The following is a 25,160-nucleotide window of genomic DNA, read 5'->3' on the forward strand; positions in this document are numbered from 1 at the left end:
AATTGGTACCTTTGCCTAAAGGTAAGAATGCAATTGGCTGTAAGTGGGTTTATAAGGTGAAGCACAATGCAGATGGTTCTGTGAACAGGTACAAGGCAAGATTAGTAGTCAAGGGGTATGCACAAACATATGGCATTGACTATGAAGAAACATTCAGTCCGGTTGCAAGGATGGCAACTGTAAGAGTAGTCATTGCTATGGCTGCATCAAAGGGATGGTCTTTACATCAGATGGATGTAAAGAATGCCTTCTTGCATGGTGATTTGCAAGAAGAGATCTATATGGAGCAGCCACGAGGTTATGTGCATGCTGTTCATCCTGAGTTTGTTTGCAGGTTGAGAAAGCCTTGTATGGCTTGAAGCAAGCACCTAGAGCATGGTCTGACAAGATAGGACACTATCTTGTCACTATTGGCTTTCAGATTTCCAAGGCAGATTTCTCACTTTATGTGAGAAAAACAGAGAAAGGTATTATGCTACTTGTCATTTATGTTGATGATTTGATTATGACAGGTGACAGTGATGAAGATATCCTTCATGTGAAAATGCTATTGAAGCAGAAGTTTGAGATGAAGGATTTGTGATTTAGACACAAATCATGCGACGTTGCAACTTGTTGCACGAGATAGGTGTCAGCACCTAACTTGTGGGATTATATCTTTCCTCATACAGTCTTTCTTGATCAAGAATACCTTTGATCAAGATAAGGGCTTGGGAGTCCTCGTGACCCAACCCAACCTTAACCCTACTAGGCCGATAACGCTTTGGCCCTAGGGTTCCTAAACTCTTACAGAAGTCTAGTATTTGGTATTAATCCTTAGGATGAGAACCTTTGATCATTCTTGCATGGGCATTTAGCTAACCCTAACATTCTGTGAATGTGGGTAAGACCTTTAAGGTCGGAAATATTAGGTTGGCATCCTAAGTGCGATACTAGGTAGAATTTTAACATAGCTTAACCCTATCTAGCACATTGAGGTGTTTGTCGTACTAACGATTTGAGCCTTTATGAATCCCATGTGAGTTACACAATTACAAGTGATTTACCTAATTGATCTAATTGTCTTAAGAGAAGAGGTGATCTTTCCTTAGAGATGCAAATACTTTCCCTAAAAGATGTAAATGGCTGCAAGATGTAAGAGATGTATCATTCCATGTGAGTATGCAACTTCAAACCATAGACCTTCTGCTTTTATGCAACTTATAGTGATCTTTCTTTTCCTTGCCCTATGCGATATTGATTGACATTCAGAGCTTGTTCTTTAAAAACCTACTTTTTATGCATCGAATTCAAGCTCTAATATATTTAATGAAGATGCATTCAAACTTTGATAAGAAAACTCCATGCATGAGCGAATGCCATGAGTCCATAATTAATTTAATCCTTCCTTTAGCACTTAACCCAACCTAGAATGTCATTATCATCACATGCAATTTGCAAGGTTCATAAATCCTTTCCATGCCTTGCAACTATTTGGGCATCATTTAATGACCGTCTACGATTATCTTCTACCTGAGTCACAACCAGGAATCTATTTCATAAGTGCATTATGCGACATAAGCCTTATCCTTTGTGAGATGCAACAAGGATGCCTTCACACAAATTTCATCTTTTAACTTATGCATCATATGTTTGAAAATGTAGCTACTCATGACCACAGAAGTGCAAGCAAATGCAAGCACTAGACATGCCACTAAACCTTGTAAATCGAATGAGTAAATGCATTTAAATTTCCCTACGAGAATTAAAGACATGCTTAATGCATCCTTTCATGCGGGAGTATTATCAAAAACTAGGCATTAAGAATCATGGCGTTGTCCACTCGTGTACTCGGGTTGGAAGCTCCCGCGTGTGCTCCTCTCGTCTTTTGCTTGGGAGCCATTGGTGCAGCAGATTTCAATTCAACGAACTTCCTCTTGGCTCTCTTATGCGTTACAAAGTCACTTCTGTTCGATATCTCCTCCTTCGTGTAGGACACAAGCCTTGCAGGACACGGTTTTTAAAAGCCCGGGGAAGCACGGGAGAACAAGGCCTAGAGAAGCTTTAGTTAGAAGCTTCCAACAGAAGCTTCCAATTCTCTATATAGGGATGACATGGAGAGAGAGTGATGATTGGGGAGATGGAGATGATGATAACGATGATGATGATGATGGTGTTGGCGATGTGGCACAGCAGCACGATGACGGCGCGACAGGCAGCTCCATAGGGCCGCGGCAGCAGCAGGTGGGCATCATGATCCCCTCTCTCCTCCTCCCCTCAAGCTTAGGAGGGGAGGGTTCTTATAGGTTGTGAAGGGGGGGGGTAGCCACACAAGTGGCAATCTGCATGCTCCCCTCCCCCATGCTCTTCCAACACCACTCATACTTCCACACATACTCCCTCTCCCCACCATGCAACGGCTGAAGGGGAGGGAGTTTATCCAAAAAAAAAAAGAAAAAATTATCCCTTTTTGTCCTTTGAAGGGGTGTTCTTGTGTGGGCTTGCAGTTTTGAGCCATGACTTCCTATACACGATGCAGGGCTAGTGTTTGTTGATGCACGTGGAGGGAGCACTTAGCCCAAGGTTTTTTCATTGCGAGAGATTACTTTGAACCACTTTTGTGCAAGATTTAGGGTCTTGAATATTTCATAGCAGAAATATTACACCTTGGTAGTGTAGCAGTTACATGGAGTGGCAAAAAGCAACCTACAGTTGCTTTATTGAGTACAGAGGCTAAGTACAGAGGTGCTGCTATGGCAGCATGTGAGGTGATATGGCTGTAAAATTTATTAGGTGATTTGGGCGTACAAGGAGATGGTCCAGTTGTTATTCATTGTGACAACATGAGCAACATACATCTAGCTAGGAATCCAATGTTCCATGCCAGGACAAAACACATTGAGGGGCACTACCACTTTGTGATGTTTTGCATTGTAACTTGACTAGATTAATTTATATGCTAGTGCTTATCTGGACACAGAATAAATACCTGGTTGGCGAAGGATATGGTGCCAAAAATTGGAAACTCCCAAAGCTTACTTGGAGTTGCAAAGATAGAATTGAGCTTGAGAGGGAGTGTTGAGATGGCAAAATCAACACGTGCAGACATTGATGATGGACCGCCTGGCTAGATGAGTCCGCACCTCTACACTTAGCACATTGGTGGTCATTATGATACTCACATGGCCACTGACTTATCACTTATTATATTTAGTTTATTACACCTACCTACAGCTGGCAAAGATATATAGTGTTCTTGAGTGAGCTTCCTCTTGTGTGTATAGTGTGTGTTTGGTGCAGTAGCTCAAGCACATCCCCCCATCACGTGATTCTATGTGATTCTTGACACTATAGATGAAAAAATGGATGTTCTTATGGATAACAACACATGGGAGTTAGCATCTTTACCTAAATGCAATAAAGCTATTGGATGCAAATGGGTTTATATGGTCAAGATGGATTTATTGAGCATTATAAGGCATGATTGGTTGCCAAAGAATATACATAGACTCATGGTATTGATTATGAGGATACTTTTAGTCCAATAGCTAAAATGGCTATTCTAAGGGCTATCATAGTAGTGGCTGTATCAAAGGGTTGGATCATGCCATCAAATGGATGTTAAGAATTCCTTTTTGCAAGGGAATCTGCAAGAGGAAGTTTATGTGGAGTAGCCACCTGGTTATGTGGATAAGAATGATCCATATTATATATGCATGCTTTATAAGGCGTTGTATGAGTTGAAGCAAGCACCCAAGGCATGGCATGACATAATTATAAAATACATTGTCAACATTGGATTTTGCAAGGCATAAGTTGATCAGTAAATCTATGTATATGAGAGTGATACAAATATTGTGGTCATTACTGTATATGTGGTGTTGAGATATCGAGCTCCACTCGTGATATGCCAGGGTGACCGTTGTGCATTTATGTCACCGACGTGTCAGTTGTGCAGATGCGGTTGGTACACCGCTCATGAATAATAGCTAGATGACGGCTATCCTTATCTACTCTAGTTCGTGGCTCAGTTAGTATGCCACCTTAGTTAGTTGAGTTTGGTTTGAGACCCATATATAGGGTTCTTCTATTTCCTTGTACTAGACTTCTTTTTTGGCTTACACAACTAAGAAGAGGAAAATTGTTTTCAGCCTCCCTCTTTGTGTGTATTCCCCCATTGTGCAAGCAAGAAAGCTACAAGTGAGACTCCTTCCTTCTCTCCCACAATCTTGAGATGGTATCAGAGCCTTGTTCGTGGTAAGGAGCTCAAGAAAGCAAACTAAGTTCGCGGTGTTCTGGTAAGAGGAGAAGTGTTGCTTTCATTTTCTATTTTGGGAGCAGATCTCTGCAGGTAGCACAGCTGAAAATTGCAAGAGTACATTGTCTCAGGTTGAGACGCCCTTCGCGGTGAAGCAAGAGGGCAGTATATGCTGCGGGTGAGGGCTTTAGCCCATGGTGACCCTGTTTTTTTTATTTGAGGCCATTTCGGGGCCTGTTTTGGAGGCGGAAGTTTTTAGCACGCACTCAGGAAAAGACTCTATTTTATGCTGTGCGACCACTGTTCTACAGGTCGATGAAAAGTTACTGTAGAAATTGCATCGTATGCTTGTGCGCAGAGACATTGGGAGTTTCAGAATCATCCTTGGTTCCTGTTTATGCAAAATCGTCACTAGGAAGTGACTGTGTGGTCAAATACCACTTTTGCCAGTTTTGTAGATTTGCCCTTGTGAGGGTGAAGCTGTGTTTTTTGCAGTGACAAAATTTTTTGCAGTGTTCTGTAATGGCGTCTGATTCTCTTTCACAGATTGTAACTGAAAAGCTTGACAAGAACAACTTCCAGGCATGGAAGTTTAGGATGACGAATTTCCTTATGGGAAAAGGATATTGGGAATTTGTTGCAGGAAATGAAGAAGAACCAGTTCTTCCTGATGTTCCCAATCAACAGCAAATGAAGGCATTTAAAGCATAGCATGAGAGAGCCAGGAAAGTTATGTACTGGCTGTCTATCAATATTTCAGACTCTATGATTGTGCATATTCAGGATGCAAGTACACCAAAGGAGGCATGGGATACTTTGTCAAAAATGTATAGCACAAATACGCAAGCCAGGAAAATGCAGCTCAAGCAAGAGTTGCATAATGTGCAAAGAGAAAGTATGAGCATCAATGACTACCACATGAAAGTGAAGAAGATTGCAAATGCATTTGCTTCCATTGGGTCGCCAGTGGAAGATGATGATTTAGTTTCTGTGACCGTGAATGGTCTAGGAAAGGATTATGCACAGTTTCAGACATCCATTTCAGTTCGTGAAAGATTTCCTGATTTTGAGGAGTTAATTGCTCTTCTAATTTCTGAGGAGTAGAGAAATGGTGGTGCATCTTCTTCAGGAGGAACTTTAAAAGAAGCTGTCTTCTACTCAAATGCTGGAAGAGGTAGAGGCAGAGGTAGAGGAGGCCGATCTAGAGGCCGTGGTAGAAATCAGAATATGCAGCAAACTCAAGAAAACCAATCCTTTGGAGGAGGGCGTGGTAACTCTAGAGGCAGGGGGAGCCAAAGAGGTCGTGGTGGATGGCAAAGAGGCCAAAATGCAAACAGTAATGTTGAATGCTACTACTGTGGTAAAATGGGTCATATGGCTAAAGACTGCTATAAAAAGCAGAATGACATCATAAATGGAAAATTGCAACAAGGGAATTATGCATCTTCTAGTAGATGGGGTGATGACAGAAATGAGCATTTGTTCATGGTGCAGCACATGAACAATTCTGTGACAAGTGCAGAAGAAAGCAACGATGTGTGGTATGTTGACTCGGGTGCATCAAACCACATGACAGGTCATGTAGAATGGATGGAGGATGCAAGGAAAATGGAAAGACCAGGATTTGTGGAGACTGGTGATGATACTGCACATCCTATTGTGCAGATTGGAAAAATTCCTTTGTCTATGCAGGATGGGAAAAAGAAATACCTGTCCGATGTATTTCATGTCCCGAATATCACCAAGAATCTGGTTTCTGTTGGTCAAATGGTTGAGCAGGGCTTGCAGGTCAGATTTAATCCTCATGGATGATTTGTTGAGGATATGAAAAATAAAGGTCGCTTGATAGCAAAAGGAAAGAAGAAGGGCAGAATGTTTACGTTGGATGCAGACATGCCTGAATTGAGTGCAGCAATGTTTGCACATGGGACTGGTGTAGTTGCAGATATTGATATCTAGCATAAACGCATTGGTCATGTTAATGTACAGCAACTTAAATCAATGCAGGCCCAAAATATTGTTGCAGGATTGCCTAAATTCAAGGTTGCAGAAATGCATAAGGTATGTGAAGCCTGTCAATTTGGAAAACAGGCAAGGAAACCATTTCCTAGACATGTTCAAGAGAGTGAGAAGCCATTGGAATTAATCCACTCTGATGTGTGGACTACTAAAGCTGCATCTCTTGGAGTCTGTCATTATTTTGTCACTTTTATTGATGACTATAGCAGAAACGTTTGGGTGTATTTTATGAAAAAGAAAAGTGAAGTATTTGGGCATTTCAAAACTCTTAAAGCTATGGTTGAAAAAGAAATAGGCCTGCAAATAAAATGCCTAAGGTCAGATGGAGGGGGAGAGTACCTCTCAAATGAGTTTGCAAGGTTCTTGCAGGAGCATGGCATAAAGCAGCAATATTTATGCAATCATACCCCACAACAAAATGGAATTACAGAAAGGAAAAACAAGCATATTGGAGAGGTATCTCGTGCCATGCTCAATGAAAAAGACTTGCCAGATTTTTACTGGGCTGAAGCAGTTCCTACAGCAGTCTATATAATGAACAGGACTCCCACTGCAGCAATACATGGGATGACTCTAGAGGAGAGGTATACTGGTAGGAAACCAAATATTTCTCATTTAAAAATTTTTGGTTGCATTGCCTATGTACATGTGCCAGATGAGTTGAGATCCAAGTTGGATCCAAAAGCTGAGAAGTGCATCTCTATTGGTTACTCTCTGCAAAGGGTATAGATGCTATAACCCTTCTACTTGTAAGTTTACAGTGAGTAGAGATGTTGTTTTTGATGAGATGAGTAGCTGGTATAAACCAGTAAATGTGATTGATGATGTAGATGCACAAAATGGTAATGCTACACAAAATTCACAGCAGCAGTCACAAAATATTAGTGGACCTGGAGCGTCCTCTAGCAGTGGTTCACATTCTTCGCCATGGACAGGCAGATTGAGATTAGGAGAATCTTCTCAAAGCAATGTAGATAGTGGTATGCAGGTATCACGAAAAGGAAAAGAGAAGGTTGATCAGCCCATGTTTGATGTGAATGCAGGTCACTCTTATGTGGATGGTGAATCCAGTGGCTCAGAACAGAGCATTGATGATGAGTTGGGTATTCCTTCTATTGTTACACCTGGAGTAAGGAAGACCAGGGATGTTTTGAGAGCACCTGGGAGTGAACCTACTTTGTGCAGGTCTACGAGAGCTAGGTATCCTATGGATAGGCTGAAATATGATGGATTTATAGCCATTCACTATGCATATATGGTCAAAGTGATACAGGAACCAGAACCCACTTCTTTTGAGCAAGCCATGGGAAAAGAAAAATGGGAGAAAGCCATGGATGAAGAAATGGATGTCTTGGAAGCAAATGCTACATGGGAATTGGTACCTTTGCCTAAAGGTAAGAATGCAATTGGCTGTAAGTGGGTTTATAAAGTGAAGCACAATGCAGATGGTTCTGTGAACAGGTACAAGGCAAGATTAGTAGTCAAGGGTATGCACAAACATATGGCGTTGACTATGAAGAAACATTCAGTCCAGTTGCAAGGATGGCAACTATAAGAGTAGTCATTGCTATGGCTGCATCAAAGGGATGGTCTTTACATCAGATGGATGTAAAGAATGCCTTCTTGCATGGTGATTTGCAAGAAGAGATCTATATGGAGCAGCCACGAGGTTATGTGCATGCTGTTCATCCTGAGTTTGTTTGCAGGTTGAAGAAAGCCTTATATGGCTTGAAGCAAGCACCTAGAGCATGGTCTGACAAGATAGGACATATCTTGTCACTATTGGCTTTCAGATTTCCAAGGCAGATTTCTCACTTTATGTGAGAAAAACAGAGAAAGGTATTATGCTACTTGTCATTTATGTTGATGATTTGATTATGACAGGTGACAGTGATGAAGATATCCTTCATGTGAAAATGCTATTAAAGCAGAAGTTTGAGATGAAGGATTTGGGAGAGCTGTGTTATTTCTTGGGCATTGAGGTAATTAGATCACCAAGTGGGATACAGCTCTTGCAGAGGCAGTATGGATTGGACATGCTGTCCAAATATGGGATGACAGGCTATAAGGCTATTTCAGTTCCTTTGGAGCAGAATGTGAAGCTGAGCACAGATGCAGGTGAGCTTCTGGAATACCCTACTATGTACAGACGCATAGTAGGAAGCTTGATCTATATGATTACCAGGCCAGATTTAAGCTATGCTATTGGATTGGTAAGTCAGTTTATGCAGGCTCCAAGGAAACCGCATTTGGATGCGGCTAGACGCATACTCAGGTATGTGAAGTCCACATTGCAGTATGGACTATTTTATGAGACTGGGGTTCAGATACAGCTGCAAGGATACACTGATGCTAATTGGACTGGTAGCATTTCTGATAAACGATCTACCAGTGGATATGTGTTCTCTTTTGGGAGTGCTGCAGTCACTTGGAGCAGCAAGAAACAGCCTATAGTCGCCTTATCCAGCACAGAGGCTGAGTACAGGGGCGCAGCAACGGCTGATGTGAGGTAGCTTGGTTGCATAAGCTACTTTATGATATGCATCAGCCTACAAATGGGCCAGTTGTCATTTATTGTGACAACATGAGTAGTATACACTTGGCAAAAAACCCAGTCTATCATGCTAGAACAAAGCACATTGAGGTGCATTATCACTATGTGCGAGAGAGGGTTTTACTAGGTCTTATTGATCTAGTTTATGTCAGCACAGAGGATCAGGTAGCTGACATATTCACGAAGGCATTGGGCGCAGAGAAGCTGCGCAAGTTCAGAGACCTGCTTGGTGTGCAGGAATTGGGATTGAGCTCGAGGGGGAGTGTTGGGATATCGAGTTCCACTCGTGATATGCCAAGGTGACGGTTGTGCATTTATGTCACCGACGTGTCAGTTGTGCAGATGCGGTTGGTACACCGCTCATGAATAATAGCTAGATGACGGCTATCCTTATCTACTCTAGTTCGTGGCTCAGTTAGTATGCCACCTTAGTTAGTTGAGTTTGGTTTGAGACCCATATATAGGGTTCTTCTATTTCCTTGTACTAGACTTCTTTTTTGGCTTACACAACTAAGAAGAGGAAAACTGTTTTCAGCCTCCACCTTTGTGTGTATTCCCCCATTGTGCAAGCAAGAAAGCTACAAGTGAGACTCCTTCCTTCTCTCCCACAATCTTGACATGTGAATGGTTTGATTATTATGGGTGATAATGAGACACATATTGACAATGTAAAGGTCTCCTCAAGATAGAATTTGAGATGAAGGATTTGGGGGAGTTGCACTATTTTCTCAGCATAAAGATAATCAAGACTCCTAAGAGTATATGGATGTTATTGCAAAGAGACAGTATGTGTTGTATATGTTGAAGAAGCATGGTATTGTTGATTATGAGTCTATATCTATACCTTTGGATGTTAATGGTAAGATTAGCGCACATGAGGGTGACTTGATTGAGGATGTTACTATGTATTGGAAGATTGTGGGAAGCCTTATCTATTTGACAATCACTAGGCCAAACCTAAACTATACAATTTATTTGAAGAGTAAGTTTTTGTAGCTTTCACAAAAGTCATGGAAGCCACATTTGGATGCAGTACAATACACATTGTGCTATTTCAAGTCCACATTGGATTATGCCTTACTCTATGGTATAGGCATACCATTGGACTTCATGGTTATATAGATGTATATTTGGATGGTAGTATTTTAGATAGGGTGTCTACCAATGGTTTTATGTTTTCCTTTGGTAGTGTCACTATTACTTAGAGTAGCAAGAAACAACCAATAATTGTCTTGTCTAGTATAGAGGTAGAGTAAAGAGGTGCTACAATTGCACCATGTGAGGTGGCTTGGTTATGTAAGGTACTTGGTGATTTGGGGATGGAGGTGGACAAGAAGGTTATCATCTACTGTGATAACATTAGTAGCATTTAGTAAGTTAGGAACTTTGTGTATGATTTGCAAACCAAACATACATAGGTCTATTACTATTCAATTTGGGAGGGGTTCTGGTAGATGATATTGACTTGGTTTATATTATCATAGAAGTTGTTGATATTTTCATCAAGGCCTTCCCAGCTAAGAAGCTTGAACCCTTCAAGGCTATGCTTGGAGTTCATGAACTCATACTAAGATTGAGAGGGAGTGTTGAGATGTCAAGCTCTCCATGAGCTGGCATCCATTGTGCATCTTGATGCTATGGTAGAATACTGTTCACTAGCATGTTAAGTGGCTGACACAAGGATACACAAATGATTCTATAGATGGGGGACTATAGCCATGTAGTCTATCCTTGATTATGGCTCATCCATTGTATCCCCTCTTCTTTTCTTAGTAGATTCACACACAGTGACTAGTACCTTTGTACTAGTCTTTTATCATGTTATAGGCTTAGTTTCGTGTATGGAGTGAAGAGAAATAAAGAAGAAGAAGAAAATTTTAGCCCTATCTCTCTGTGTTCTCAAGTCTCCATTGCTTTTGTTTGTGTAAGTGTATTGTTGGGTACTTAACCTCTCTCCTCTCTTGTATGTTTTAAGAGATTTTGTAGGGTGTTGAGGTGAAAAAGGTGTCTTGTACACGTGTACTACATCACAACCTAAATTTCTATGCTTAAGCACTATACTACACATTCCCATTCACATCATATCTTATTTTTCTACACTAAAGCACTATACCACATACCCCCATCCACATGATTTACGGCATTCATACAATACACTAGGCATCATCCACTAGACACTATCATAGTTTATGGTTGAGTTTCATGAGCGTACTTCACTTGAGAGTGATTACTCTACCACTCTAGTGCCACATGAGTGCACATGCATCATTGTTACACTAAAGCACATAGCCCATGAGCACTTTACATAGAGCAATGTGTACATTAGCATGCATACACCCTATACACCATATCATGCTTACCTAGTGCATCATTTCCTCCACCAATCTAGTTCAATCCCAGGGCATAACCCTTGACATAGGACTCTTGCACTGCCCTCTTACATTTTTATAAGAATTCCTTGCCTCACCAAAATAAGGAACAAGGTATGAGTGCAAAGAAAGTGACTCTAAGGATGACTAGTTAATTCAAGTCGATGAAGATTTGGAGTTTGATTTGGTTGATTACGATACAAATGGCTATACCATTAAGAAAATTTGAATGGGTCCCAAACCCTTTGAGATGGAGATATTTCTCATTTTCTACAAGTATTATAAAACTAAACTGAGAGTTAGAATGGCTCGAATACCTAGATTATGAACAAATGGGATGCTAGTTCAATGATCATTGTCTAGAACTTGAAGTGCTCACAATTGATAATTGCTTAGCCAAAGTCTAGGAGAATAGCACCACAACAAGATTCAACTATGACATAGATGAAATCTAATCCAAAAAGTCCCCAACCAACTCAATCTATTAAATCTAAGATGAAACTTCTAGTCCACTTGTCATAAAGCAACTTAAGATGCAATCCTCCCAAGGACACTTGTAGTCAGAAGAAGCCACAAGACCTTCCACCAAGATTCAAATGGTTCAAAAATGTAATGAGCGGGATACATAAGAACTAGTGTTTAGACACCAAGTCATACTACTGACCAGGGTATATAAGACATAACATCCCAGTTTAGGGTGACAGATGATTTTTGATACTGAGAAGTGCTTAAAAATAGCCAAAAATTCTAAATTTTAGGGGAAAAATAGACTTCCTCGAAGGCGGCGGTGGCAATCAGTACGATTTTAAGCGGAAATGCCCAGAAAATGCTTAAAAGACCCACTAGACAATAGTTGATGAATTTTCATAATTTTTTGGCGTGTCAGACAGGACCCTAGGAGATGCTTGGTAGTGGAGGACTTTAAGACGGACGTCCTTTTTGGACTGCAATTTGGGTACCGGACACGAAAATGGGAGTACCAGAGAGGCCAAGGCCAAATGTCAAGTGAAAATGGACTTAAAGGATGCCAAAGGGTATGCCTTTTGGGGGGAAAAAATGAATTTGAGGGGGGGGGGGGGGGGGGTTTGTTAGAATACATGGATCTAGAGCATGGCTATGGTGGTTGAAAGATGGGAAGAAGACTCATGTAGACATAGACTTAGACACTGACTATCACACAAGTGAATTAGGTTTCAAGATTGAGACTTGAAATCATAAACACAATCTTGTGTGTGGACAATGACACTGACACTTTACTGAAAAGAAAAGAGTACTATCATTGCATTAAGAAAAGGAAGTAAGTACAATGCTTTATAGGAAAGTAGTAAACTGCAATAGGCTCCACTGTGCATATAGGATAGGTAAGCCTGCATGTCCTTAGCCGTGAAGCTCCATACAAAGAGGCTGTTAGTAGGTGCGATTTTCTGAATCTCAATAGGGAGGGAGCTTTTTTCGGGCATGAGCAGGAAGAAGGCGCCATCTTCTTCCCAATGATTGAGAGGGGCTATGGAGGTTACAAACAGGCCCCCCAATTGATTACATGTCTGAAATACTCTTGATCTTCGCTCTCCATCGCTCCAGACTGCATGTCAAATGGTTGCCCAGTTGTGGAGATCAGATTTCAGTATTTCTCTCTCCTCCCTCTCTCTCGTATAAGGGGTAGTTCCTGCGTGTGAAGAAGAATGAAGCTCAGTTGGTGAATGCTCGTCTGGCGTGGTACCAGATTTCTTTCAAACTGAAGGTGGGTTGAAGATGGCAGTGTGGAGGCGGGCTGAGCATCAAATAGGCCCTCGTTTGCAGACCCGCAACAAGTTTCAAAAACCGAAATAATAAAAGATATACAGTAATGACATTTTTACAAAGAAAGTTGCTCTTTTTTCGCATTTGATGAGGTTAGCAATGTTCTTATGGGCTGAAATTTGATGGACATGTTGTTTGTTGTTGGTTTTAGTCTTTCATTTAAAAAAACTCAAAAAATATACACTTAAAGTGTGCTAAATAAATGGAAAAAACCCGAAAAGCATGGTTTTTGGAGTAAAAATGGGGTTTTTGGGCTTAAAATCAGAAAAGCATGAAACAAAACACTAATAAAATCTACATGTTCATTGTTTAAAGACTCAAGAGACACAACTCTAAAATAATGCTAGTTTTTTCTATTTTTATTGATAATAAATAAGAAAAAATAAGGAAAAATATAGAAAATTGATTTTTAAAAGGGGGAAAAATAGGGAATCGACAAGAAAAAATATGGAAAATTTTGGATGTGTCTGTGAGTGCATAATGAGGATAAAGCATGAGGGTTTGCCTCAAGTTATCCCCATTTATATGTTTTTGTGAGTATTTACTACTTATTTCATACGAAATACACATGAAATCACCCCTTTACCTATGCAATGAGGCAAAACCTTAAACGGTAGGGGAGGAGGGAAGTTTGAGTGCTGAAATATAATATAAAATTTGATGCCTTTGCTGCATTATTCATATAGGATGACGTTAAGTTAAATAAAGAGAAGTATAGTACGAGTGTAAGGCTCGGTATCTTCTCTCGTCGCAGCAATTACACATTAGTGTATGGAAATATGAAAAGAATGGATTTGCACAATGCACGAGGCTATTTTCCAATTGTTTGAGCACTTAATCATATACACATTTGCATCAAGCATCATTAAATGGTATCAATTACAAGCTCCTGGATGCATAACACTTGGTTTCTCTAGGACTTGACCCACGTAGAGAGAGTGAGCAACCCAGCTCTAGGTCTAGACGGTGAGTCAAAGGGGATGGATAAGTGAGAATGCATACATTCCTGGAATGTTAAATATATTGGGACTAATAAGAGGGGAGTTTGTTTTGAATATGTCTAAGTGTGGAAGCATCACATCGAGGGGCCAATCCCCAAGATGTAGGAGAGCTGCAATAGGGCTACGACAATCAGCCAGTGGGGTGCCCTTGTGTCTGGATATGTGGCATTTATTGCCGATATATGTATAATCTTCCTCTTAGGAAATGGGAAAGGGAACATTCATTGGATTATAGACTATAAATGCGCAATGATTAGTGTTTAGGATAATGTATCCCTCGATAGACACTCTTGGTCCATGAGGCCGTGAGGTGGGGTTGTTTGTTGAGGGCATGAGGTCTAGCTAGTGCCTTACCCAGTGCCGACCCATTTTAGGTCCCATCAGTGGTGCGTCTGCTAGGAGCCACCAACAAGTGGTGGTTCTTGTATCTAGGGTTTCTAGGGACCAAATAGTTGGTTTATGTCCTCTGACAAGGACCGTCAAGAGCAAGCATTGAAATTTTCTTTGATCACATGGACATTATATTGGCAAGGTGTTGAGGATATCTATTGCCAATGTGTGATGCCTGACGAGGTTCCCTTTGTTTTGGAATAATGCCATGACTCCGCGTGTGGAGAGCACTTTGTTGGGCGGTTGATGGCACAGAAGGCTTTACGAGTTGGTTATTGGTGGCCATCCATCTTCTAGGATTCATTTGACTATGTTAAAAGATGTGATACATGTCAAAGACATGACAGTCGGAGAGAATAGGAAGCGTCCACTTATGCCTATTATGACTATCCTTCCATTTGAGAAGTGGGGCATTGATTTTGTGGGACCTATTACCATGTCATCTACTACTCAAAAAAGATACATTATAGTAGCAACTGATTACTTTACAAAGTGGTCAGAAGCACAAGCGACAAGGCAAGACAATGCAAAAGAGACTGCTAGTTTCCTACTTGAGCAGATCATCTGCCGTTTTGGTCCCCCAAAGGAAATAGTATTAGACCATGAAACTCACTTTTTGAATAAGGGAATTAGAAGCTTGACTGAAGCATGGAGCATTAAGCATAACAAGATGACCCCTATAATCAGCAAGCCAATGGACAAGTTGAAAGTACCAACTCCTGGATGCATAACACTTGGTTTCTCTAGGACTTGACCCACGTAGAGAGAGTGAGCAACCCGGCTCTAGGTCTAGACGACAAGTCAAAGGGGATGGATAAGTGAGGATAAGTGCATTCCCGAAACGTTAAATATGTTGGCACTAAGAGGGGAGTTTGTTTCGAATGTGTCTATGTGTGGAAGCATCATATCGAGGGGCCAATCCCCAAGATGTAGGAGAACTGCAGTAGGGCCACGGCAATCAGCCAGTGGGGTGCCCTTGTGTCTATGATATGTGGCATTTATTGCCGATATATTATAATCTCCCTCTAAGGAGATGAAAAAGGAAACATTCGTTGGATTACAGACTATAAACGCGCAGTGATTAGTGTTTAGGATAGTGTATCCCTCGACAGACGCTCTTAGCTTGCAAGCCGTGAGGTGGGGTTGTCTGTTGAGGGCATGAGGTCTAGCTAGTGCCTTAGGTTCCATTTTAGGTTCCATCATAGGGCAACTAGTTATTATTAGTAACATACTCTTCACCTTCAGCTTCAGCTTCCATGGCTTCTTACTCCTTCTCCCCTCCTTCCTATCTTTCTCTCTTCTCCCCTAGTCTTTCTTTGTCTTCTTCCTTCTCTTTGATGCTCTGATACCACTTTTAATGAAGCAATCTAAGAGGAGAGAGGAGAATGAGCTAAAGAGAGAGAGAGAGTCATTTTCCTCTTTCCTCTTTCTCCCTTTTCAAATCTCAAAACCCTAGTTACTCAAGTTACATGTATATGTACAACATGAAGAACAATAATTAGTCTCAACTTTTTGCAGCAAGCAGGAGCTATGGCTAGAGACTTAGTCATATCTAGGGGCAAAATGGCTAACTTAGCAAGTTTTCACTCCTTTGTACATAAATATTAGGGGTCCCAGGCCAAGTTTAGAGACTTAGGAGTTAGAAGAGGGCAAAAATCTCAATTACTTTTTTCTCCAGTCCTCCTTCTCTCTCTCCTCCTACAAGCTGTCATGGTTGCTAGCCCCAAAATTCCCTAGGAACTTGCTTGAGCCTGCCCCAAGCCTCCATCTAGCACCAAAACCTTTTCACTAGCACCATCATCGTGAGATCAAGTAATGAAATGGGGGGTTGCTGCCTTTAGAGGCATGCAAGACATGCCCTACAATTTTTGGTGCATTTTGCACTAGCTGACCTTGCCTACCCTAGCTCTCCCTTGTTCCCCTTCTCTTTCTACCCTCTAGCACTCTTGGCCACCCCAAGGCACTCCTTCAGCACTCTCCCCTTTTCCCTTTTTGGCACTCTTGACCCTAGAACAAACTTGCAAAGATGGATAACAGCTGGACAGTTTGGGTAGCCATGGATTCTTCACCTAAAGCTATCTCAACTAATTAAAACTCAGCCCAATCCCTCCCACTTTTGAGAAGTCATCCCAGAAGCTCCTTCAGCCCCTTTTTCCTCTTCTACCCAGATTGAAGATATGGAACTCAACATGCATGGGATTCTTGTGGGTTACCATGAAAGCTCCATTTGAAGCTTTCCATCTTTGAGATTCAAGCTTGGGAGAAAACACGAAAGCCCCATCATTAGTGAAATTATTCAAAATATTAAAGTCTTTTTCCATTGGAGTACTCCAACCAATCGAGCTTGGTTGATGGAGATATTTGCATCTTGGTGGATCATGCTCCAACTATCTTCCCCAAACACTAAATAGATATGTCAATTTGATCTTAATCTCTCATGTTTAGCTTCATTCCTTTTGTTGGAGAGATTAAGATTGCAAAGATTTTATTAGTTCACTCCTTGATTGTATGCATGTGCCTATTGAAATCAATCCTAGCTCAAATTTTATTTGCTAACATTAACCCCTTCTTGCTCTTGTGTGCTTGACTTAATCCCAAGTGAGTAATAAGCCTTTGTAAACATGTAAGTAGCAACAAGTGAGTCACTGGATTGCTAAGGTAATCCCTATCCAAAATCTTGTTCATCCTTGCACCTCATGAAATGACCCAATGTTTCCTTTCCAATGCATCTCATGATGATTGCTTCATAAAAATATCATCATTAACCACTGGAACCCCTACATGGCCCATAGGGGATTCTTGGATCTAAGGGTATTCCCTCTTCTACCTATGAGGTTGGTGAACCCTCTCGTGCTCATGACAAGCCCTTTTTAAGCCTCCCCATCAACCATGTAGCCAACCCCCAATAGAGGCCCTCTTCCGCCATTGGTAGAAGCTCCCTCACTCTCACTCCAAGCCCCAATGGAACATATATCAATCAAACCCATTATGAGCAGTATGGTATTAATGGCCATCATGGCAATCATGGTAGTACGACAAGAATGGATAGCATGGAATTAATGGGAAGCATGGGATAAATGCACAACATGGTATGTATGGGTAGCAAGGTACGTATGGATATCATGGGATGTATGGATAGCAAGGGTTTCATGGGTTAAAATTTCACTATGCTTGATGCTTGTACTTCAATGAAAGCTTCAAATCTTCAAAAGCTTTCCAAGATTTCCTGTTGGATACTAAAATATTGTTGGAAACTTCAATTCTCAGTGTCTCACAGTTGCAAAGGTTTGGTTGAGTTCCATGAGAGAGAAAATGAAGGAAAGATGAAGTTTCAAGTAAGTGGGCTATGGAGTTTTAGGGTTTGCAGGATAGGGGCCTAGGTTTTCTCTTTATGTGGCTCACACAATGAACCATTTGGAATAAGATTTGAGATGAGGGTACCTTAGGTGATGGGGCTTTATTCCCCTATGATCTTGGTCAACATCGCAGCATGCATAGGTGGAATCATCAATATGAATAGGAAGTGCACAATCTCAATAATGATCACGAGTTTTAGTAATGATGGGCATATACTCCACCAATCTCTCCAATTGAAGTGCCACAAAGAAGATTTGGAAGAAGAGAAACAATTGTCCAAAAGGAAGCTCAGTGAGATATGGCCTATAGAGTGAGATATGAAAGCTCCAAGTAGGGTAGCTATAGGCTTGCTATGGCTGCCACAAGGTGGAAGTTGAAGATAAAGTTGAAGCTAAAGTTTTGAGTTGCCACTGAGTTGAGCTAAGATTGAGAGAGATTGAGAGAGTAAAGAGAGGAGTTGAGTTGATCTTAGACCATGCTCAAATGGGATCTGATACCATGTAAATAATGTTGAATCTAGAGCATGGCTTTGGAGGTTGAAAGAGGAAGAGTGAGCTCATGAGGTAACAGACATCAAGGCCAAATGTCACACAAGTGAATTAGGTTCTAAGATGGAAGCTTGGACTCATAAACACAATCTTGTGTGTTGACAATGACATAGAAACTTTACTAGAAGTACAAAAGTACTATGACATTATATTCAAAATGAGAGCAATTACAATGCTTTATAGGAATACACTAGGCTGCACTTTCCACCACTATGCATATGGGATTCTGTATCCTGAACCCACATTGCTCCATACAAAGAGGCTAAGATGAGTGTGCTTGCCAATATCTCAACACATGACGCCACGAAGTTATTGTAAATAAGCGAGAGAAGAGAGAGCTTGAAGGTATCAAGAAGAAATAGAAAATTTAAAGAAAAATGTTGCCTTTGAGCTAGAAGAGCAGAAGAGATTAGAAAGGGAAATTATGGAACAAGAGTATGGATTGATGATCCTAGCTCAAAGTCAAGGAGAAAGTGTCAAAGAAATGAAAAAGAAGATAGAAGAATGGACAACAAAAACTTAAAGAAGAGTGAAAGACATAGCGTGCCATCTAGCTTGTGCAGAACGAGATAAGGTGCTCGCAAAGAGCAAGGCACTAGAGGTCACACAAGGGAGATTACAGACCCAACAATGCAGTATCATGGATGACACCCAAATGGAAAAAGGGGAGGTTGTTGATTCATTGAAAAGAAAGTTGGGGATTGCTTGCATGGCCTTGAGATAGGGGCTACATATGCCACCACAAGCAATAGGAATCAGCCTAAGCCTACAATACCAGAGGAACTATTTACTCAGGGAAAGCTTGACAATGCAAGAAGTGGATGCCCTGGGATTCAACAAAGGAGCACCACAAGAACACAAGGAGGAGGAAGAGATAGAATAGTTTGAAACGGGACAACAAGAGGAGGAGCTAGTCCCACAACCTCCTTCTCCATGACCTAAAGTGCAATAGCATGTGAACACCCTTACTAACAGGAAAGTCTAGCTTAAAAATAAGAGAAAGTAGATGCTAGAGCAAGCATCAATAATGTTGAATGCTAAGCTGGCAATGGTGCCAGTAATGCCCATCATGCCAAGGGAAGACTACTTCCTGGTAAATGATAACACTAAAATCATATTCTTGGAGCAGAGAGAGAATAACCGTGAACCGTTCAACTTTGATTTCTGATTCCCCACTACATTGAGGAGGATATTATCAATCAAGGTGGTGGAAGAGGTGGCCATTGTCGGAAGGAGGTTGGGAGATAGGTGGACCTCTGAGAGAGAGGAGAATCCAACCCAATGGGGAACAGAGGTTCCAGACTACTAGTAGAACAAAGTTTATGAAGTTCCCAATATAGTGAAGGGCTATGTGTGCCATCCAAAGTGGAGGAGGAACATTTGGGAAGGCAACACAGATGCCTAGATGTCATTTTGTAATACCCTACCCTTCAAAAGAATTAACCCTACTTTCATGCCATATCCAAGAAGGGTAGGAGTGGATTACAATCCAGACATGAACAGTCAATATGACTTTCCTAGAATATACAATGTCAATTCCACCAAGCCTAAGGAAGCCCTCACTTTCATGTTGCAAGACCTATATGACTCAATAGCACACTTCCTTAAGGAATTCACTTGATGCCCAAACCTAACCTTCTTAACTACGTGTAATTATCTTAGATTACTTAGGGTACTATTAAAGTAAGAGCCTACATTACAAGAGTGCTGCCTACCACCACTCTTTTTTTTATCCAGATGGCATAAACATGTGCACGACAACTAGGTTAATGATGTGAGCTACTCTCCTTCCCTCTTCTTGCCTAGCTCTCTTAGAAGATATGAATGATAGCTTTCTGTCTATTCAAAAAAAAAAAGAAAAAAGAGAAAGAAAGAAAATAAAATAAAATAAAATAAAAGAAGAGAAGAGAAAAGGCAAAGAAAAGAGAAGAAAAAAAAAGAATAAGAGATCACAAGAATAAAATCACAGGAGAAAGCAAACGAATCATCTCACTACATGTAGGCTACAGTCATTGCACCTAGGGGTTCTCAAGTTAGGTGCGTCTAGTGGCTTCAGCGAGCTGACTCTGTCCCTAGCTCCCTAGCCCATTTTGATTCCCCACATCACGCTTAAAATGCATGAAGGGTAGGACACACCTAGGGAGGTGACTCTCACCTATTGTACCGGTCTCCCTAAGCCACACTCACCACACATCCCTTAGGCAAGAACTTGGTCCTCAAGTGTGGGAAAACACCTAGGCTTGACCCAACTCCCAGCACAATGCACCACACATTAAGGTAGGAAAACACCCAAGTTAGTGCACCTTGTTTTCTGTACAGGTAAATACAAATGCTGCAAACCACTAACTTTTGAGGCCTCGCTATCCACTTAGTCCACCATCTTAAACATGTGATCAACTTCTCCCCACCACCAACACCAATCTCCATGAGGCCCCATCATCATCAACTCACATAACCATCCTTCAAATCACTGAACCTCATCAGCTCTCAAACCTGCAAGTGCCATGGGGTTGGCACTCATCTAGGAGGGGGTAATGTTAACCCTAATGCAAGTCGAGAAAAGGAAAATTTAAAAATATGGAATAATACGAAAAAAGGCAACCATGCAAAGGAATAAGAGAAGAAAGGCTAAAAGTGCAAGGGTGACCTCCTAAAAGGCCAAGTCAAAGACAAAGGCGCATCTTAAAATGCAAGGATGCCACTAAAATTTTGTAACAGAGTATCAAGCTCACTTCTATGCAAATTGTGAAGTCTAAGAAGACATAGGTGAAGGGATAAGGCAATGAGAAGGGAATAGGGAAATAGGACCCAGTTTTCTGTTATAACATTTGTTCATTTGTCTTGTAGATGTCTATCCCTCTAATCTTGAGGAATGGCAATTGGTCCAGTCTATTGTTGATGTTATTGATGTGATACATGACTCGCTTGGAGAAGAGATGTACAAAATTAGAAAGAAGACATAGCTTGAAAAGAATGGAATATTCTTCTATGACCATTCTTGTATTGTCCCCATGTAGCTAGCTAATGGGAATCGATATCCCCCCTTTCTTTTGTTGATTTTTCAAGCTTTGAGTGGCCTTTGATAAGTCCAGCTACTAGCAAGGGCTATCGAAGTAAAATATTTTCTGAGATACAAAGAGCATTAAAACCTAATATCTCAAGTAGGCTAATCAATGCTACTTTGTTTATGCCTATTAATAAATTTATTTACTTATTTTCTAATGTTGAGATAAGAATATCAAAGGCCATGCTTTCAGTGAACAGACTAACATATGATCATGTTATATAATTTCTTGATGAGGGATGGGACACTAGGATAGAAGGAAAATTATATGTGAGATAGATCAAGACTTTATAGTTTGTAAATATATGATTTCTATTCAAAATTTCATCCTTAGCTTTTATTATAGTAGATGGCATTATGTTAGTGGTAGTCTGGTTACTTTAGACCAAAATCTTGATAATTTTAGCAAAGATCCTATAATGGATCTTGATGTTTGGTACAATGAGGCCATTGTTGCAATCCTAAAGGCTGGATCATCATGTATGCTACATCAAGTGCGGATGGATTTACAAAATGAAGATATTGAACTACCATACTGATTTGTGTTTCAACTTAATAACAAACGAGTAGGTTTTTATATCATATTATATCCACTTAGGTGTATATTTGATTTCACTTCCTAATTAATAAAAAATTATAACATTTTTCTTTTTATAGATATCAACAAGGAGAGAGAAGAATATACAATGCAAGGACATTGACGAAAATATCTCTTTACTATCAATATCCATCTCCATGACTTATACACATAAGGGCTTACAAGAAATGAGGCAAAGCTACTTTTTTTTTTGAGAACTTTTCTTAGGCAAAGGGACATCCTTTGTAGGAGTCCTTTTGTCTTTCTTTGATTCTTTGGTTGCCTTAGGTGTTGAAGGCATAGCTTCACCTTGTGTAGTTACATACACCTCCTCTCCTTCAATGTCCAAGCCCCCACTATTGTCCATTCTTGTTGATTACAATTAATTGATCATTATGTATATCATGACCTTTGCTCTTATATACCAAACATGCTCACTTGTATAGCAATCCCTAAACTGTCATACATTTATAAGAAAATATTTTTAGTTCACTGTTATTTTTCACAATGGACTATATTATTATCATCAATGGACTATTTTGCAATAAACCTCTATCTTACAATTTAGTATCTTTCACATTACCTTTATAAGTTTATCATCATTGAGATAAATAAACTTAACCAATCTTCTAACATTTACAATTACTCTCCAATCACAAGAGTGACTATCATCCTAATGAGGACACTATAATCAATAATATAAAGTAAAACTATGAAACTTGTTTAAGGTAGTCTATAGAATAAATCTTCTTATTATGTTCCAACCATATTAATCAAGACCTTACCGCAACTTGTCTATATTACATTGTTGCAAGTAAATTAGAATGCATGGTAGGCTTTTTCTCTAGCACTTCAATCAATCTTTTTATAGCTCTATATAAAAAAGGAGATAAAATTTAGAGTAAAAAAAAGATCAAAATATTTTAAGGACTTATAGAAAAGACCATAGATTATATAACTTACAACTTTGCATTTCCATGGGCTTCCTTTCATAGAATTGATGAAGAAACATTGCGTCTCCACACAATCTATTCCAATCAGGCTCCAATGCAAATTGAAAACAATCATATTTTAATAATCTAGCAAAACAAGATCTCATAAAATCTAATAAAATATCAAATTACTTACTTTTCATTGTATGGAATTAGAATAACCTCCAAAGTTTCAAAGTCAATTGGATTGAACCAATGATTAAATGCACTTGCATCAAGCTCACTCCTCATATAGTATGAGATAGATGGATCAAGAACCTCAATTTTTGTTGTATATCAAAGGAGAGTTCATGCATTACACACCTAGAAAAGGAATGGAGATAGTAAACATCAACATAAAAGTCTATTGCTAGAAAAATATAGTGAGTAAAAATAAATTTTGATATACTATACCTCATCCCATCAAGAAGAATAGAGTCATTTACTGCTCTCATTTTATTCTTGAGAATTTGAACAGAGCTAGTGTTAAAATATACTATATGAGATCTTTTGTTAATATCACTAGGTAAAAAGTAATTGACATTGAAACCCTTAGGGTCAGCCCTTTCAAGGATAGATAACTCTTCTTCAAAAGATGGGAGTTACTCTACTTCATTTTCTTCTTCTTTCTTTCTTTTATACTCCCTCCATTTATCTGCCTGCTCTTTTGTGGCCTTTTTCTCTTTCCCATGTAGTCTTGTGTCCTTTTCATGTGTTACATCTTCAACATTAAGACCTTGATCAATTTTTTTTTCTATATGGAGGCACATTTAAAAATATTGAAAGCCTTTACATCGGAAAGGGGGACTGGCTCAAGGACCTAATTTGAAAACCTATATCTCAACCTCTTAAGAATTATCATGTCTTTATCCATAAGTGTAAGCTTATGTGCACGAGCAGCAGAAATATAAGAATCTTGGAAAAACTCAATCAAAAAATCTTATGCAGCTTCATGAATACAATTGAGAGCTACCCTCTTCCATCTAAAACTATTAAGACTATGCTTGTCACAAATTTCTCTAACAAGCTTTTGAAAAGGCAGTTTTGGAATTGCATTATCCAGAGCCTTCATTGCACTTCTAATCTCCTTTAGGCATCTAACATGTTGTAAAAACCTTCTCATTGGCTTTGATTTCCTTGTAAGTTTGGAAGAATTGAAGGACTGATGAATCCTTGAAGCAAGGGATCTAGGATCAACTTTCTACTTCCTTGCAATGGCCTTAGTTCTAGCAATCTGAAACATCCAAAAAAAACAAAAAATACCTCAAAATTAGGAAAGATCTCCAATTCTTTAATATAATGCCATCTACAATCACGTAGTAGTAAGTAAACAAACACTACTCACATAGTCTACCTCAAATTTCAATCAAGCAATGCAACAGGTCCAAGACATATGAAACATGAATTGGGCCTTTTGGACAGGAGAAACCTCTACCTTCTCGCGTTTCACATGTCACTTTTTTTTGGGATACATATTTCATCAAAGATCATTTATGCCATGAAGTTTTACAAGTCTCACAATAGAACAATGGTCATCTAGAAAATATCAAATCTTATTCTGAATGAGTTCAACCCTTGAGAGAAGACCTACTTGAATGTTCACATCTACAATATTTAAATCTTATTTACAATGAAATTAAACCTTGTGGGACTTTCAATTTGAATGCCAACATCAATATCTAAATCTCAAACTGAATAATCAATTACTAATATAGTTGATGCACTCATAATTATTATCAACATCAGTGGAAGTAAAATTATCATTCTATGTGATCAAGCTCTGTTGATCCATGATTATTTTTTAGGAAACTTGGATTCCTCCCAATGTATGAAATGTGATATGACTACTATCTCTAGGCAGATCCATGACTAATCAAGTTCCATATGTCATGCACTTTTTGGGAACACTTAGCAAGATTCATTACATTGATATAGAGCTAGCTCAGATTTGTCAGAAAACTTACCTTTCTGAGGCTTTGGCGCATATACTGGGTGATGAAATCTTCCCAAGTCACCTTGTGCTATAGAATAATTTTTGGGCTGTGACCAACCTAGCCTTGTGTTGGTGTTATTGAGCATAGAAAGAGCTTTGTCTTTGAAAAAACTCTTTTGCAGTTTAGAAATTGTGTTTAAAAGGATGTTTTTTTACATGTATGACTACTATAATGCGTAGTTAACTTGACACGTACAACATGTAGATCGTTTTTGCCTCAAAACTTGTGCCACATGTCACTTACATTTTTGGCATGATAGCAATTTATGGCTCCAGTTTT

The sequence above is a fragment of the Lygodium microphyllum genome, chromosome 16 (assembly GCF_053477565.2).
Source record: "Lygodium microphyllum isolate KBCC chromosome 16, Lygodium_microphyllum_v1.1.10, whole genome shotgun sequence".
Taxonomy (NCBI): Eukaryota; Viridiplantae; Streptophyta; class Polypodiopsida; order Schizaeales; family Lygodiaceae; genus Lygodium; species Lygodium microphyllum.